The sequence below is a fragment of the Aegilops tauschii genome, chromosome 1 (genome assembly GCF_002575655.3).
Source record: "Aegilops tauschii subsp. strangulata cultivar AL8/78 chromosome 1, Aet v6.0, whole genome shotgun sequence".
Taxonomy (NCBI): domain Eukaryota; kingdom Viridiplantae; phylum Streptophyta; class Magnoliopsida; order Poales; family Poaceae; genus Aegilops; species Aegilops tauschii.
In genome coordinates, this window is record NC_053035.3 from 309,640,377 (window position 1) to 309,657,958 (window position 17,582).

General features: G+C 42.3%; 1 pseudogene; it reads left to right on the top strand.

The window, feature by feature from the left end:
• The first annotated feature begins 3,452 nt into the window (after positions 1-3,452).
• On the top strand, positions 3,453-9,426 carry LOC123496818 (uncharacterized; annotated as a pseudogene).
• The last annotated feature ends 8,156 nt before the right edge of the window (positions 9,427-17,582 follow it).

Below are 17,582 nucleotides of genomic sequence, written 5' to 3' on the forward strand. Positions count from 1 at the left end.
AACTGATAATTCGAAGAGACTTGCAAAGATAACCAATCATACATAAAAGAATTCAGAGAAGATTCAAATATTGTTCATAGATGATCTTGATCATAAACCCACAATTCATCGGATCTCGACAAACACACAGCAAAAAGAAGAGTTACATCAAATAGATCTCCAAGAGAATCGAGGAGAACTTTGTATTGAGATCCAAAGAGAGAGAAGAAGCCATCTAGCTAATAACTATGGACCCGAAGGTCTGAGGTAAACTACTCACACATCATCGGAGAGGCTATGGTGTTGATGTAGAAGCCCTCCGTGATCAATGCCCCCTCCGGCAGGACGCCGGAAAAGGCCCCAAGATGGGATCTCACGGGTACAGAAGGTTGCGGCGGTGGAATTAGGTTTTCGTGGTCGCTTCTGATGGTTTGGGGGTACGTAGGTATATATAGGAGGAAGAAGTAGGTCGGTGGAGCCACGAGGGGCCCACGAGGGTGGAGGGCGCGCCCCCTACCTCGTGGCTTCCTCGTCTATTGCTTGATGTCCACTCCAAGTCCTCTGGATCACGTTTGTTCCAAAAATCACGTTCCCGAGGGTTTCATTCCGTTTGGACTCCGTTTGATATTCCTTTTCTGCGAAACACTGAAATAGGCTAAAAAACAGCAATTTGGGCTGGGCCTCTGGTTAATAGGTTAGGCCCAAAAATAATATAAAGGTGTATAATAAAGCCCATTAAACATCCAAAATAGAATATATAATAGCATGGAACAATCAAAAATTATAGATACATTGGAGACGTATCAAGCATCCCCAAGCTTAATTACTGCTCGTCTTCGAGTAGGTAAATGATAAAAACAGAATTTTGGATGTGGAATGCTACCTAGCATATTCCTTAATGTAATTATCTTATTTGTGGTATGAATATTCAGATCCAAAAGATTCAAGATAAAAGTTTTAGTATTGACATAAAAATAATAATACTTCAAGCATACTAACTAAGCAATCACGTCTTCTCAAAATAACATGGCCAAAGAAAGTTATCCGTACAAAATCATATAGTCTGGCTATGCTCTATCTTCATCACACAAAGTATTTAATCATGCACAACCCCGATGACAAGCCAAGCAATTGTTTCATACTTTTGATGTTCTCAAACTTTTTCAATCTTCACGCAATACATGAGCGTGAGCCATGGACATAGCACTATATGTGGAATAGAATGGTGGTTGTGGAGAAGATAAAGAAAAGGAGAAGATAGTCTCACATCAACTAGGCGTATCAACGGGCTATGGAGATGCCCATCAATAGATATCAATGTGAGTGAGTAGGGATTGCCATGCAACGGATGCACTAAAGCTATAAGTGTATGAAAGCTCAACAAAAGAAACTAAGTGGGTGTGCATCCAACTCGCTTGCTCACAAAGAACAAGGGCATTTTGAGGAAGCCCATCATTGGAATAAACAAGCCAAGTTCTATAATGTAAAACTCCCACTAGTATATGAAAGTGACAACATAGGAGACTCTCTATCATGAAGATCATGGTGCTACTTTTGAAGCACAAGTGTGGTAAAAGGATAGTAACATTGTCCCTTCTCTCTTTTTCTCTCATTTTTTTGTTTTTTTGGGACAATGCTCTATGAATGATGATCATCACACTTCTATTTATTTACAACTCAAGAATTACAACTCAATACTTAGAACAAAAATATGACTCTATGTGAATGCCTCCGGGAATGGAGCACCTCCACCTCCACCTCCACCTCTCCACTACCACCACCAAACCATGGAGCACCTTGATCTAGGAATTCATGGAGGGCCTTCTACATTGGGACTTCTCGCCCGGCCTCGCGGTCGCGGCTCAGGTGCGTCGACGTTTTGGACCTTCTGTTCATTTCTCCCCCGATGGACCGACCAAGGAGTTTTTCTTGGTTGTGTACTTTTCGTCGGCCTCTTTCTCTTTGTCTGAAGAATCAGTGGCTATTGCTCTACAATGCTGCATCAGAGGTCTACCTTCTGGTCTAAATGTGCAACATATTGAGGGTCGATCTTTTCGCTTTTCTGTGGCGTCCAATCGTGTGGGACATTATATCTATGGCCTCAAGGATTGAGTTTGGTCGGACTTTGTTTGTCATTTTCAACTCTATCGCCCTGGTTACACTCGATCAAGGTGTTTGGACAATGTTTGGCACTCTGATGTTCATAGCCCTGAGGTTGCTTCTCGTTCCCCGATTGCGATAAAATCAAACCTCTCCTTCCTTGCCAATGGACATGCTAATGATAATAGTGCACTTGAGGAACACCAAAAGTTTGATCTTGTTTTGCCGTTGACCATGGTGGCCGCGCCGGAATCAACCTCATTGCCGGTGAAGGACTTCTCTGCAAATGGGAAAATTTCAAATTCTTTTGGTAAGGCGCCATCCACGGAGCAGGGTTCATCAACATTAATGGCCGACATAACTTTTGGTAGACTTCCATCTATTCATTGTGGCAGAGTTATGGCACATAATGCAAAATTTGAAGGCTGTCGGTACAAGTGGGACACTTGGCAATCTATCCCTAATTTCATTCTGTTGCATATTCAGGATTTTCGATGCGTCGGTCACTCGGAGCAACACATTTCCACTGTCTGGAAACAAGTGTCCCCCCACAGAATTATATTTACAGGAGATTAAACTTATGTGCCTCGTGCATGGCCAAGGGACACCTGGCAGATTCTTGCCCTGGTATGTATTGCACCACTTGTGAGAGCACACCTTGTACATGTGACACGGTGCTTCGCACTGAAAATTCCAACGCATCAAACCAGATGTGTGCCCAGTCACGAAGCCCAACTACCGGCCCAACATGTTATATTTGTGGCTCCCACACCCACTACACTTTTTGCTGTCCAGGAGCTTTTCATTGTAGCTTTTGCACCTTCTTGGAACACACCTCTACAAATTGTTCTGATTACAAGGCCGATTGTTACTATTGGAGGCCCAAACTCAGTCAGGCCCATCAGTCTCCTGCTCCCTCTGGAATACATGAAATTTTGGATAATTCTCAGCAGGTTTCACATGGCTCTTTGGAAAGTAATCGCGATATTCGGTTGATTTCCTCTACTAAGGAATCTTCTGCCTCTTTGGAAACAAATGCTCTCTCTTTACATGGCCACAAATCAGCCCCGATCAATGTTGATAATTTGGGCAAGGAAAAATACCATGCAGATCATACAGAGCCACAGAATTAGCAAACTGATTTACCACTACCATTTACCGCACCTACCAACCTTGGCTTGGGAACGCCGCGGCTGACCGGAACCCTTCGATGTAACAACTGTGGACTTGGCAGACACGTGGCTTCATCCTGCTATACCCGGTGCGAGAGAAAGGGGTGGCGTTGGGTCCCCAAGTCTCTCCCAAAGGCCGCCGCTCCGCATTCCGGCTCGACCTCCACACCATCCTCTGCTCTGCTGCAGAACACCACAACAATGGCCAACTTTCCCATCAATGTCATCCCCTACCTCCCGCCGGGCATGACCGTCGAGCTTGGGCCGCCTGATCGAAGGGTGCGTGACGACATGGTGATCGGCCCGATCCCTCCGCTGCGCCACGACTTCCTCGGCATTGCTGAAGCAAACAGGGTCATCCCCTTTCACCGTAAGGCGGCTCTCCATCACATCATTGAAGGTTTGCTCCATGAATCAGAGTTTTTCCCCACAGAAGTAGGCGACCACCCACTTGGTGTTGGTATCTTTGGATTCTCCCATACGGTCACTAGAGATCCAGTAGTTGGCACCACGTTTGAGCTTGATGAAGATGAGTTTGATGAGCATGTTGTGATTTCTTTTGTTCCACATGATGCTGCTTTGAACATGCCTGTCCCTTCTTTTGGGCCGGAGATCTGGTTGCATTACATTGGTTTCCCATACGACTATCAGACAAACCACTATATGCATAAATCTATGGATAAGTTCGGTTAGTTGGTTGAATGGCATAATCCTAGAGGGGACCGTAGATTTGTGCTTTTGAAGGTCAGAGTGATCCATCTCAAGTTTGTTCCTAAGAGTCTGGTTATGCGTCAGCTTGGGGGCGCCCGCCAAAGCTGGACTGTGGCCGTAACTATGCTGCGTAGCAGCGATTGGAATGCCCACATTCCAGATGTGCAGCCGGCTACCGAGGATCCACCACCAGAGGATGGAATTCCTCATCCCCTGCATGGTGACAACCTAACTGCTGAACAGATATATCAAATGCAGCTTCACAATTGGATTGCCCAAAATGTGGCTACCAATGCAAATGAGCAACCAGGTAATGACAATGCTGAACAGGAACAAGATGCAGAGGTTCATTTCCAACCATAGTGGGGGGTCTGGCCCCCTTCCCCGCCGCACACACCACCTGCAGTGTTTAACTTCCAAGCCTGGCTTGCTGGAGAAGGGCTGCAGGTGCACCATGGTATCCCTCCCCCCAACAATCTGCAAGATAGCCCGGCTGCTGCCTGGAATGACTCAATCTCCATCTTCAGCAGCTCAGACTCCAGTGCTACACTGTCTGATGGATATGCTGTGGTTCCTCTGAATATTTTCAACCAACTTCTTTCTGCCAGTGGTACTGCAATTGGTGTTTTGTCTGCGGATGCACCTCGGTCCAGTGACTCTGTTCATGGACCAGAGCCTGCTATACTAGAGGTAAACACCATGGAACTGTCTCTCACTTTATCCAGTGTTGGTCTGCAATTCTCCATGCTATCCAATGAGGACACATATGCCTCTCTACTTCTGAGTGACTGTGTGCCCATGTTGCGGCTGAACACTTATCTCATAGCTGCTATCAAGCCCATCATCGCAGCTTATGGCCCATGGAGTTCAGGGTTTCATTTTCGTGACAGTTCAGTGCAGTTCAGTGTAAGTATTGCTGAAACAATTGGACAATTCTCTGTTTTGTCAGCTTCCAAAACTGTCCAACACTCTGTTGATTTAGTCTCCTGCACTAGTCTGATCCCCGGATGTACTTCTTGGTCCCTATCCCCTGGGACTGAAGAGCTTTGACCACTTGTGGACACTGACAATGTATCCAGGGCTCCTACTTCCAGTGTAGTAATACTGAAATTGTGGATGAGCCCAATCAAGCAACGCCTGTGGATGCAATCATCCCTAGCAACAATATGGCCCCCTCAGTCAGTTCTGATGATCTGAGCCTGACAGTACATGATGATGCAGTGCTTCCTCAACACCCTTCTGTTCCCTCTAATGATTGTGCTCTGACTACTTCTCAAGCTGCTACTATGAGCTCGGGCACTTCAGTGTCTAGGAAGGGGAAAGCCAAAGCTCCTGCCTCTGTGGTTGAGGTTCGTCGAAGCAATCGATCCAACAAATATGATGGCTTCAAGATACCCTCTGTTTCTGATACTAAGTCCAAAATATCCAAAGTTAAGCCCCGATTTGTACCAACTTCTACTGCTGCTCAAGTGGATCCAGCTGATCCAGCCGTCAAACAGGGGGACTGCATCCCTCCACCCACTCCCGTCCAGGTGCTACAACACATTGGAGTCAACAAATGTGCCATTCCGCCAGAAGAAGTTACTGATGAAGCACTCATAGCGGAACCTGAAGACGGTCCGTCTCACGCTTGAAGTATCTGAAGGCGCTTGCACCACTGCTTTCATATTTTGCTATAGCTTATCATGTCGTTTATGTTGAACTGGAATATTTTATGCTGGAATGTACGCGGCTTTAACTCTGAACCTATGCTTTTGGCTCTCTCTAATGCTATCTCTTCCAGTGGTTGCGCTATAATTTGTCTGCAAGAAATGAAAAAACCTACCATTGATATTATGTTCATTAAGTCTTGATGCTCGAAGAGATTTGATAAATTTGCATACATCCCATCTCATGGTGCATCGGGAGGCATCATCACCATTTGGAACAGTGCCATCTTTACTGGTACAGTGATCATGGAGGAAGATTTTGCATTGGCCATTAAATTCCGCTCCACACAGTCCCCCCAGGAATGGACCCTAGTAAATATATGTGGCCCATGTCAAGGTGATTCCAGAGTGACTTAGACCGAGTGGCTTCATAATCTTAATATACCATCTAATGAAGACTGGCTTCTACTGGGAGATTTTAATTACATTCGTGGCCCTGACAACAGAAACAAACCTAGAGGTAATCCGCATGACATGATAGCTTTCAATGACATCATACGCTCTCAACAGTTAATTGAGTTGCCAATTAAAGGCCGGTCCTACACATGGAGCAACATGCAGATTGACCCACTCCTCGAGCAATTGGATTGGTTCCTTACTTCCAACAACTGGACAACTTCTTACCCAAACACTATTGTCATGCCCTTGGGAAAACCAGTTTCAGACCATATCCCGTGTGTTGTCAAAATTGAAACCTCCATTCCTCGTAGTAAAATTTCCAGGTTTGAATCATATTGGACAGAACATCCTGGATTTTTTGAATTGGTGCAATCTGTCTGGTCAAGGACATTTAAGAATAACACCAATGCCGCCATGTTACTAGCCAGAAAGTTCAAGGCCCTACGATATGAATTAAAACATTGGAGCAAACGAATCTCTAAATTGTCAGTGGCAATTGAGAACTCAAATCTTGCGTTGGCCAACCTTGATGCTCTTGAAAACCTTAGAACCCTTACCACTCCAGAGTAAAATTTCAGGAAAATTCTGAAGAAACATCTCCTACGTCTACTGAGCTACCAACGACAATATTGGCAAAAGAGATGCACTATTCGATGGGTCAAATTTGGTGATGAAGACCCTAAATTTCTGAAAGCCTTGGCCTCAGAGATATACAGGCGGAACACAATACCAACACTTAAAATATCAGATGGTACGGTGGTAGAGGACCATGCCGGCAAGGAGGCTGTCATATACCAAACATTTGAAGAGAGATTGGGCAAGTCAGGAGAGTTCCAAATGAAATTTAACCTGCAAAACATCATCAAAAAAGTGGAGGGACTGGATCAACTTACTGTTCCCTTCACCAAGGAGGAGATTGATGTTGTCATCAAGGAAATGCCGGCCGATCGTGCACCAGGTCCGGATGGATTCTCTGGTATCTTCATCAAAAAATGCTGGCATATTATTATGGAGGACTTTTATGAGCTTTGCAATCAGTTCTATGAGGGGGGACTCAATCTTGAGAGTATTAATGAGGGGTTTATTACACTCATTCCTAAAGTTCGGTCCCCGGAAACAGTCTCTGATTTCAGACCCATCACATTGCTCAATTGTTGTCTCAAGATTCTTACCAAACTACTTGCAAACAGACTCCAGAAACTAATACTCAAAATTATCCACCAAAATCAATATGGCTTCCTCAAAGGCCGGTCAATACATGACTGTTTGGCTTGGGCGTTCAAGTATATCCACTAGTGCCAAGCCTCCAAAGAAAAGATCATCCTCCTAAAACTGGATTTCGCCAAAGCATTTGACACGATTGAACATGATGCAATGCTTACGATTATGGAACACATGGGCTTTGATGATAGGTGGCTTCGCTGGGTTAAATGCATCTTCTCCTCTCGCAAGTCAGCGGTGCTATTAAATGGTATCCCAGGTAGACAATTCCTCTGTAAATGTGGGGTGCGCCAAGGAGATCCCTTCTCACATTTGATCTTTGTGCTTGCGGCTGACCTCCTACAAGCTGCCATCAATGATGCCTTCAGACAACGAAGAATCCATCTTCCGTTCCAATGACAGAACCAAAATGATTACCCCGTGATCCAATACGCAGACGACACGATCATCATTCTTCCCGCCTACCCTGATCAAGCCACAACGATTAAAGACATTCTTTCTGACTATGCTGCCTCCATTGGGCTGAAGCTAAACTTCCACAAATCCACACTAATCCCAATCAATTGTGATGCCAGCTGCTATAATGAGCTCTCCATTATCTTTGGCTGCAATGTTGGATCCATGCCATTCACATACCTAGGGCTACCTCTTGGGACAACCAAGCCCTCGATTCAAGATCTCATGCCACTAGTTTGCACGATGGAAAGACAGATGACAAGCACACTCGCATTGATGTCTTATGGAGCCAAACTCTCACTCCTCAATACAATGATCACATCCCTAGCCATCTTTGCTCTGTGCACTCTCAAACTGCCACCAAAGATTTTAGAACTTCTCGACAAACTAAGAAGGAAATGCCTGTGGACAAAAAAGACAGAACAAGGGGACAAATGTAACTCGCTTGCGGCCTGGAGCATGGTTTGCCAGCCAAAGCAGTGCGGTGGTCTTGGAATCATAAACCTGCATATACAAAGTGAAGCTCTCCTCCTCAAGTACCTACATAAATTCTATAACAGACACAATGTGCCATGGGTTGAGCTCATATGGTCGACTTACTACACAAACAAGATCCCCCATGCCACGGAGCCTTGCGGATCTTTCTGGTGGAGGGATGTCCTCAAGCTTACCCAGATTTACAGAGGTATATCCAAATCAAATGTACATGATGGCAGCACGGTACTTATGTGGAAGGATCTGTGGCTGGACAACACATTGGATGAAACATACCCACGCGCGTTCTCCTACGCAAAAAATGAGGATATATCAGTTAAAGCATTCTTGGGCTCCACGTCACTGCATGAAACGTTTCACCTTCCACTCTCAATTCAAGCACTGCAAGAAGTCCGTGAGCTGCAACAAAACATGATCAATGTTGGCAACAATGAAGACCCAATTCCCCATGACACCTGGACATACTGCTGGGGATCAAAGGAATACAAAGCAAACAGATACTACAAGTTCTACTTTAGGGATGTGCATGCACATCAATCATACCAATGGCTATGGAAAGCGAAGACGATGTTGAAAGTCAAAGTGTTTGGGTGGCTACTGCTCTCTGACTGCCTAAACACACGCAACATGCTCAAGAGGAGGCACTACAACACTGGAGATGACTACAATTGCCTTTTATGTGATCAACAAATGGAAGAGGACGTGGAACATATGGTCTTCCAATGCCCTTTCAGTAAACAATGTTGGTCCATCCTTGGGATCACATGGCAAGACACTGGATCCAGACTTCAATGGATTAGTCACACAGCAAAAAATTGGAACAAACCCATGTTCATGAAAATATTCCTACATGCAGCTTGGAGTATCTGGAAAGAGAGGAATAACAAGCACTTCAGAAGCATCACCCCCACTTTGCTCTCATGGCTTGAGCGTTTTAAGCATGATTTTAGCCTCCTCCAGCATAGAACTAAGGCTGATAAGAGAGACTTTATTCTCTCCTTTGTACAAAACTTTGAACCTCCTTGACTCTTCCACCATAATAAAGTAGCTGCTAATCCCTCCCAAAGTGGAGGATAAGCACCCTGTAACTGCACCATGTACATTGTATACTATTTTTGAGTAATACAAACACAGTGGGAGCCTCTCCCACTGTCTGGTCTCTCAAAAAAATGCCTCCAGCGGAGTACCGGGATATGCAATGAATCAAGAGTGACATGTATAAATACGATGTCAACTACATGATTATGCAAAGCAATATGACAATGATGAAGCATGTCATAGCAAACGGAACGGTGGTAAGTTGCATGGCAATATATCTCGGAATGGCTATGGAAATGCCATAATAGGTTGGTATGGTGGCTGTTTTGAGGAAGGTATATGGTGGGTGAATGATACCGGCGAAAAGTGTGCGGTATTAGAGAGGCTAGCAATGGTGGAAGGGTGAGAGTGCGTATAATCCATGGACTCAACATTAGTCATAAAGAACTCATATACTTGTTGCAAAAATCTATTAGTTATCAAAAGAAAGTATTACGCGCATGCTCCTAGGGGGATAGATTGGTAGGAAAATACCATCGCTCATCCCCGACCGCCACTCATAAGGAAGACAATCAATAAATAAATCATTCTCCGACTTCATCACATAACGGTTCACCATACGTGCATGCTACGGGAATCACAAACTTTAACACAAGTATTTCTCAAATTCACAACTACTCAACTAGCATGACACTAATATCACCATCTCATATCTCAAAACAATTATCAAGCATCAAACTTCTCATAGTATTCAACGCACTTATAAGAAAGTTTTTACTAATCTTGGATGCCTATCACTTTAGGACCAATTTCTCAATTTAAGAAAATTACCATGCTGTTTTGTAGGACTCTCAAAATAATATAAGTGAAGCATGATTTCTATAAAACAAAACCACCGCCGTGCTCTAAAAGATATAAGTAAAGCACTAGAGCAAAAACTATATAGCTCAAAAGATATAAGTGAAGCACATAGAGTATTCTAATAAATTCCGAATCATGTCTGTCTCTCTCAAAAGGTGTGTACAGAAAGGATGATTGTGGTAAAATAAAAAGCAAAGACTCAAATCATACAATACGCTCCAAGCAAAACACTTATCATGCGGTGAATAAAAATATAGCTCCAAGTAAAGTTACCGATAGACGAAGACGAAAGAGGGGATGCCTTCCGGGGCATCCACAAGCTTTGGCTTTTTGGTGTCCTTGGATTTACCTTGGGGTGCCTTTGGCATCCCCAAGCTTAGGCTCTTGCCACTCCTTGTTCCATAATCCATCAAATCTTTACCCAAAACTTGAAAACTTCACAACACAAAACTTAACAGAAAATCTCGTGAGCTCCGTTAGCGAAAGAAAACAAAACACCACTTCAAGGTACTGTATTGAACTCATTCTTTATTTATATTGGTGTTAAAACTACTTTATTCCAACTTCTCTATGGTTTATAAACTATTTTACTAGCCATAGATTCATCAAAATAAGCAAACAACACATGAAAAACAGAATCTGTCAAAAACAGAACAGTCTATAGTAATCTGTAACTAACGCAAACTTCTGGAACTGAGAAAAATACACCAAAATTGGACGACCTATATAATTTGTTTATTGATCTACTGCAATTGGAATCAGTATTTTATCACGTTCTGGTGATTTTTAACAATTGTTTTCGTGAACAGAAAGTTTCTGGAATTTTCAGCAAGATCAAATAACATCATCCAAGAAGATCCTATAGGTTTAACTTGGCACAAACACTAATTAAAACATAAAAACAAATCTAACCAGAGGCTAGATCAATGATTTATTCGTAAACAGAACCAAAAGGCAAAAAAAAACTAAAAATAAAATTGGGTTGCCTCCCAACAAGCGCTATCGTTTAACACCCCTAGCTAGGCATAAAAGCAAGCATAGATCTAGGTATTGCCATCTTTGGTAGGCAATCCATAAGTGGCTCTCATAATAGATTCATAAGGTAATTTAATCTTCTTTCTAGGGAAGTGTTCCATGCCTTTCCTTAACATAAATTGGAATCTAATATTCCCTTCCTTCATATCAATAATTGCACCAATCGTTCTAAGGAAAGGTCTACCAAGAATAATTGGACATGAAGGATTGCAATCTATATCAAGGACAATAAAATCTACGGGCACATAGTTCCTATTTGCAACAATAATAACATCATTAATTCTTCCCATAGGTTTCTTAATAGTGGAATCCGCAAGGTGTAAGTTTAAAGAGCAATCATCAAATTCGCGGAAACCTAACAAATCACATAAAGTTTTTGGAATCGTGGAAACACTAGCACCTAAATCACACAAAGCATAGCATTCATGATCTTTAATTTTAATTTTAATAGTAGGTTCCCACTCATCATAAAGTTTTCTAGGGATAGAAACTTCCAACAAGTTTTTCTTCATAAGATTGCATCATAGCATCAACGATATGTTTAGTAAAAGCTTTATTTTGACTATAAGCATGAGGAGAATTTAGCACGGATTGCAACAAGTAAATACAATCTACCAAAGAGCAATTATCATAATTAAATTCCTTGAAATCCAAGATAGTGGGTTCATTGATATCTAAAGTTTTGACCTCTTCAATCCCACTTTTACCAATTTTTGCATCAAGATCTAAAAACTCCGAATTTTTGGGACGCCTTCTAACTAAAGTTGGCTCATCTCCAGTCCCATCATTATCAAGATTCATATTGCAAAACAAAGATTTAATAGGAGACACATCAATAACTTTTAGATCTTCATCTTTATTCTCATAAAAATTAGAAAAGAACACGCTTTTACAAAAAATCTTTCTTAGCACGCATCCTAGCGGTTCTTTCTTTGCACTCATCAATGGAAATTCTCATAGCTTTGAGAGACTCATTGATATCATGGTTAGGTGGAATAGATCTAAGTTTGAAAGAATCAACATCAAGAGAAATTCTATCCACGTTCCTAGCCAATTCGTCAACTTTAAGCAATTTTTCTTCAAGCAAAGCATTGAAATTCTTTTGAGAAATCATAAATTATTTAACACTAGTCTCAAATTCAGAGGGCATCTTGTTAAAATTTCCATAAGAGTTGTTGTAGGAATTACCATAATTATTAGAAGAATTACTAGGGAACGGCCTAGGATTAAATTTTCCTCTATACGCGTTGTTACCAAAATTATTCCTACCAACAAAATTCACATCCATAGATTCATTATTATTCTCAATCAAAGTAGACAAAGGCATATCATTAGGATAAGAAGAAACACTCTTATTAGCAAACAATTTCATAAGTTCATCCATCTTTCTACTCAAAACATTAATTTCTTCTATCGCATGCACTTTTTTACTAGTAGATCTTTCAGTGTGCCATTGAGAATAATTAACCATAATATTATCTAGGAGTTTGGTAGCTTCTCCTAAAGTGATTTCCATAAAAGTGCCTCCCGCGGCCGAATCTAAAAGATTTCTAGAAGAAAAATTCAATCCAGCATAGAAATTTTGTATAATCATCCACAAATTCAAACCATGAGTAGGGCAATTACGTATCATTAATTTCATCCTCTCCCAAGCTTGTGCAACATGTTCATGATCAAGTTGCTTAAAATTCATAATATCGTTTCTAAGAGAGATGATCTTAGCGGGAGGAAAATACTTAGAGATAAAAGCATCTTTGCACTTATTCTAAGAATCAATACTATTTTTAGGCAAAGACGAAAACCAAGTTTTAGCACGATCTCTAAGCGAAAACGGAAATAGTTTCAACTTAACAATATCATTGTCCACATCTTTCTTCTTTTGCATATCACACAAATCAACAAAGCTATTTAGATGGGTAGTGACATCTTCACTAGGAAGGCCGGCGAATTGATCTTTCATGACAAGATTTAGCAAAACATCATTAATTTCACAAGATTCAGCATCGGTAAGATGAGCAGTCGGAGTGCTAAGAAAATCATTGTTGTTGGTATTGCAAAGTCACACAATTTAGTATTATCTTGAGCCATCGTGACAAGCAAGAAATCCAACACACGAGCAAACAAGAAGCGAGTGAGAAAGAGGCGAACGGAAAGAGAGGGCGAATAAAATGGCAAGGGTGAAGTGGGGGAGAGGAAAACGAGAGGCAAAAGGCAAATAATGAAATGCGAGGGATAAGAGTTTGTGATGGGTACTTGGTATGTCTTGACTTGTGCATAGACTCCCCGGCAACGGTACCAAAAATGGCTCGTTTACAGGAGATCAAATCTTGACTTGACTTTGCGTAAGCCTCCCCGGCAACGGCGCCAGAAATCCTTCTTGCTACCTCTGGAGCACTGCGTTGGTTTTCCCTTGAAGAGGAAAGGGTGATGCAGTAAAGTAGCGTAAGTATTTCCCTCAGTTTTTGAGAACCAAGGTATCAATCCAGTAGGAGACCACGCGCGAGTCCCACGCAACTACACAAACAAATAAGAACCTCGCAACCAACGCGATAAAGGAGTTGTCAATCCCTTCACGGTCACTTACGAGAGTGAGATCTGATAGAGATGATAAGATAATATTTTTGGTATTTTTATGATAAAGAGTAAAAGTAAAGAAAGCAAAATAAACGGCGCCAGAAATAGCTAGTTGTCGGGAGATTAATATGATGGAAAATAGACCCGGCGGCCATAGGTTTCACTAGTGGATTCTCTCAAGATAGCATAAGTATTACGGTGGGTAAACGAATTACTGTCGAGCAATTGATAGAATTGAGCATAGTTATGAGAATATCTAGGTATGATCATGTATATAGGCATCACGTCCATGATAAGTAGACCGAAACGATTCTGCATCTACTACTATTACTCCACACATCGACCGCTCTCCAGCATGCATCAAGAGTATTAAGTTCATAAGAACAGAGTGACGCTTTAAGCAAGATGACATGATGTAGAGGGATAAACTCATGCAATATGATATAAACCCCATCTTTTTATCCTCGATGGCAACAATACAATACGTGCCTTGCTGCCCCTGCTGTCACTGGGAAAGGACACCGCAAGATTGAACCCAAAGCTAAGCACTTCTCCCATTGCAAGAAAGATCAATCTAGTAGGCCAAACCAAACTGTTAATTTGAAGAGACTTGCAAAGATAATCAATCATACATAAAAGAATTCAGAGAAGATTTAAATATTGTTCATAGATAATCTTGATCATAAACCCACAATTCATCGGATCTCGACAAACACACCGCAAAAAGAAGAGTTACATCAAATAGATCTCCAAGAGAATCGAGGAGAACTTTGTATTGAGATCCAAAGAGAGAGAAGAAGCCATCTAGCTAATAACTATGGACCTGAAGGTCTGAGGTAAACTACTCACACATCATCGGAGAGGCTATGGTGTTGATGTAGAAGCCCTCTGTGATCAATGCCCCCTCCGGCAGGACACCGGAAAAGGCCCCAAGATGGGATCTCACGGGTACAGAAGGTTGCGGCGGTGGAATTAGGTTTTCGTGGTCGCTTCTGATGGTTTGGGGGTACGTAGGTATATATAGGAGGAAGAAGTAGGTCGGTGGAGCCACGAGGGGCTCACGAGGGTGGAGGGCGCGCCCCCCTACCTCGTGGCTTCCTCGTCTATTGCTTGATGTCCACTCCAAGTCCTCTGGATCACGTTTGTTCCAAAAATCACGTTCCCGAGGGTTTCATTCCGTTTGGACTCCGTTTGATATTCCTTTTCTGCGAAACACTGAAATAGGCAAAAAACAGCAATTTGGGCTGGGCCTCCGGTTAATAGGTTAGTCCCAAAAATAATACGAAGGTGTATAATAAAGCCCATTAAACATCCAAAACAGAATATATAATAGCATGGAACATTAAAAAATTATAGATACGTTGGAGACGTATCACTTTCAAAAAAATTCTAGTGTCAACATAGAACAACAGGAGTGGTGTGTTAAGTTTTGGAATTTTTCGTGGTTCGTTTGGACATTTTTATACATTAACTGGGTTTCCTAGGCATTTTATGTGCATAATTCAAATTAGAAATACATGCAGATGCTCCAGTGCATATAAATTGGTTGAAAAATTAAATATGTGTCCGTGGGTGCATGCTTAGGTCCCATCCAAGAAATGGGAAAGAATTTCCAACACTAGGGCACTGTTGATTGCCGGCAAAACATTGAGATACCTAGTTTTTAAATTCTAGTAAATCCAAAACTCTTTTGAAATTCATGAAACTTGGCATGGTATCATGGAGCAGCATCAACATGTCGTGCTAAATTTTTTGTCCCATTTGGGGCAGGTTTGGGTACAAGCTTCTCACAACAAGCCTGGTGGTTTCGGTAGGGAACGTGCCACCTTTGGGGACGAAACGATATCCGTTGCCTCTTATTGCTTTCAAAAAAATTCTAGTGTCAACATAGAACAACAGGAGTGTTGTGTTATGTTTTGGAATTTTCGGGGTTCGTTTGCACATTTGTATACATTAACTGGGTTTTCTAGGCATTTTATGTGCATAATTCAAATTAGGAATACATGCACATGCTCCAGTGCATATAAATTGGATGAAAAATCAAATATGTGTCCTTGGGTGCATGCTTAGGTCCCATCCAAGAAATGGGAAAGAATTTCAAACACCAGGGCACTGTTGATTGCTGGCAAAACATTGAGATACCTGGTTTTTAAATTCTAGTAAATCCAAAACTCTTCTCAAATTCATGAAACTTGGCATGGTATCATGGAGCGGCATCAACATGCCGTGCTTAATTTTTTGTCCCATTTGGGGCAGGTTTGGGTATAAGCTTCTCACAAGAAGCCTGGTGGTTTCGGTAGGGAACGTGCCACCTTTGGGGACGCAACGATATCCGTTACCTCTTATTGCTTTGAAAAATTTTCTAGTGTCAACATAGAACAACAGGAGTGTTGTGTTATGTTTTGGAATTTTTCGCGGTTCGTTTGGACATTTTTATACATTAACTGGGTTTACTAGGCATTTGATGAGCATAATTGAAATTAGAAATACATGCACATGCTCCAGTGCATATAAATTGGTTGAAAAATCAAATATGTGTCCTTGGGTGCTTGCTTAGGTCCCATCCAAGAAATGGGAATGAATTTCAAACACCAGGGCACTGTTGATTGCTGGCAAAACATTGTGATACCTGGTTTTTAAATTCTAGAAAATCCAAAACTCATCTGAAATGCATGAAACTTGGCATGATATCATGGAGCGGCATCAACATACAGTGGTAAATTTTTTGTCCCATTTGGGGCAGGTTTGGGTATAAGCTTCTCACAAACCAGAACTTCCCACAACAAGCCTGTTGGTTTTGATAGAGAACGTGCCACCTTTGGGGACGAAACGATATCCATTGCCTCTTATTGCTTTCAAAATTTTTGTCATGTCAACATAGAACAACAGGAGTGTTGTGTCAATTTTTGGGATTTTTCGGGGTTTGTTTGGACATTTTTATGCATTAATTGAATTTTCAATGCATTTATGTGCATAATTCAAATTTGAACTACATGCACATGCTCTAATGCATATAAATTGGTTGAAAAATCAAATCTGTTTCCTTGGGTGCATGCTTAGGTCCCATGCAAGAAATGGGAATGAATTTCAAACACCAGGGTGCCGTTGATTGCCGGCAAAACGTTGAGATACTTTGTTTGTAAATTGTAGTAAATCCAAAACTCGTCTAAAATTCATGAAACTTGAAATGATATCATGGAATGGCACCCGACATGCTGTGGTATTTTTCGTGTCCATTTTGAGAGAAGGCGCACTTGAATAACAGCCAACAAAGGCATTTTGAAAAATAGCTGCCACTTTAATATCTCAAACGTTTGTATAATTCAAATCGTGTGCATTCTGTTAACCATTCACGTGACGCCATGTGTCTTCGCTTTAATGGCTATAGGAGGTGCCGTGCGGTAAGCTGCTTGACCTTGACTGAACGGGAGGCGTGCGAGCGGAGTCCGGTGCGCAGTCTGACCGAGAGGCGTGCAAGCTGTCCTCCAATGCGCAGGCTCACCGGGAAGCATGCGAGCTGTACACTGCGCAGGCTCACTCGGGAGTGAGCCCTTTGACTTCCATGGCTGCCCGCCTTCCTCTCCATTAATGGCGCCCGGGCCGCTGTTTAATACGGGTGGCCTTACTGTCCGCCTCCCATTCCCCCCCCTCCCGCAGACCTCCACCAACGCTATGGCGCAGAATGATCATCTGCCACTAGTCTTCATGTTTGGTGAAGTCGACTCCGAGCCGGAGGAGATAGAAAATAAGGAGGAATGGGACCTCATGGACATGGCCCAGAACGAGCTGGCCGCGGCGGTTGCTGCCCCCGCTCCCGTCCTAGCTCCCATCC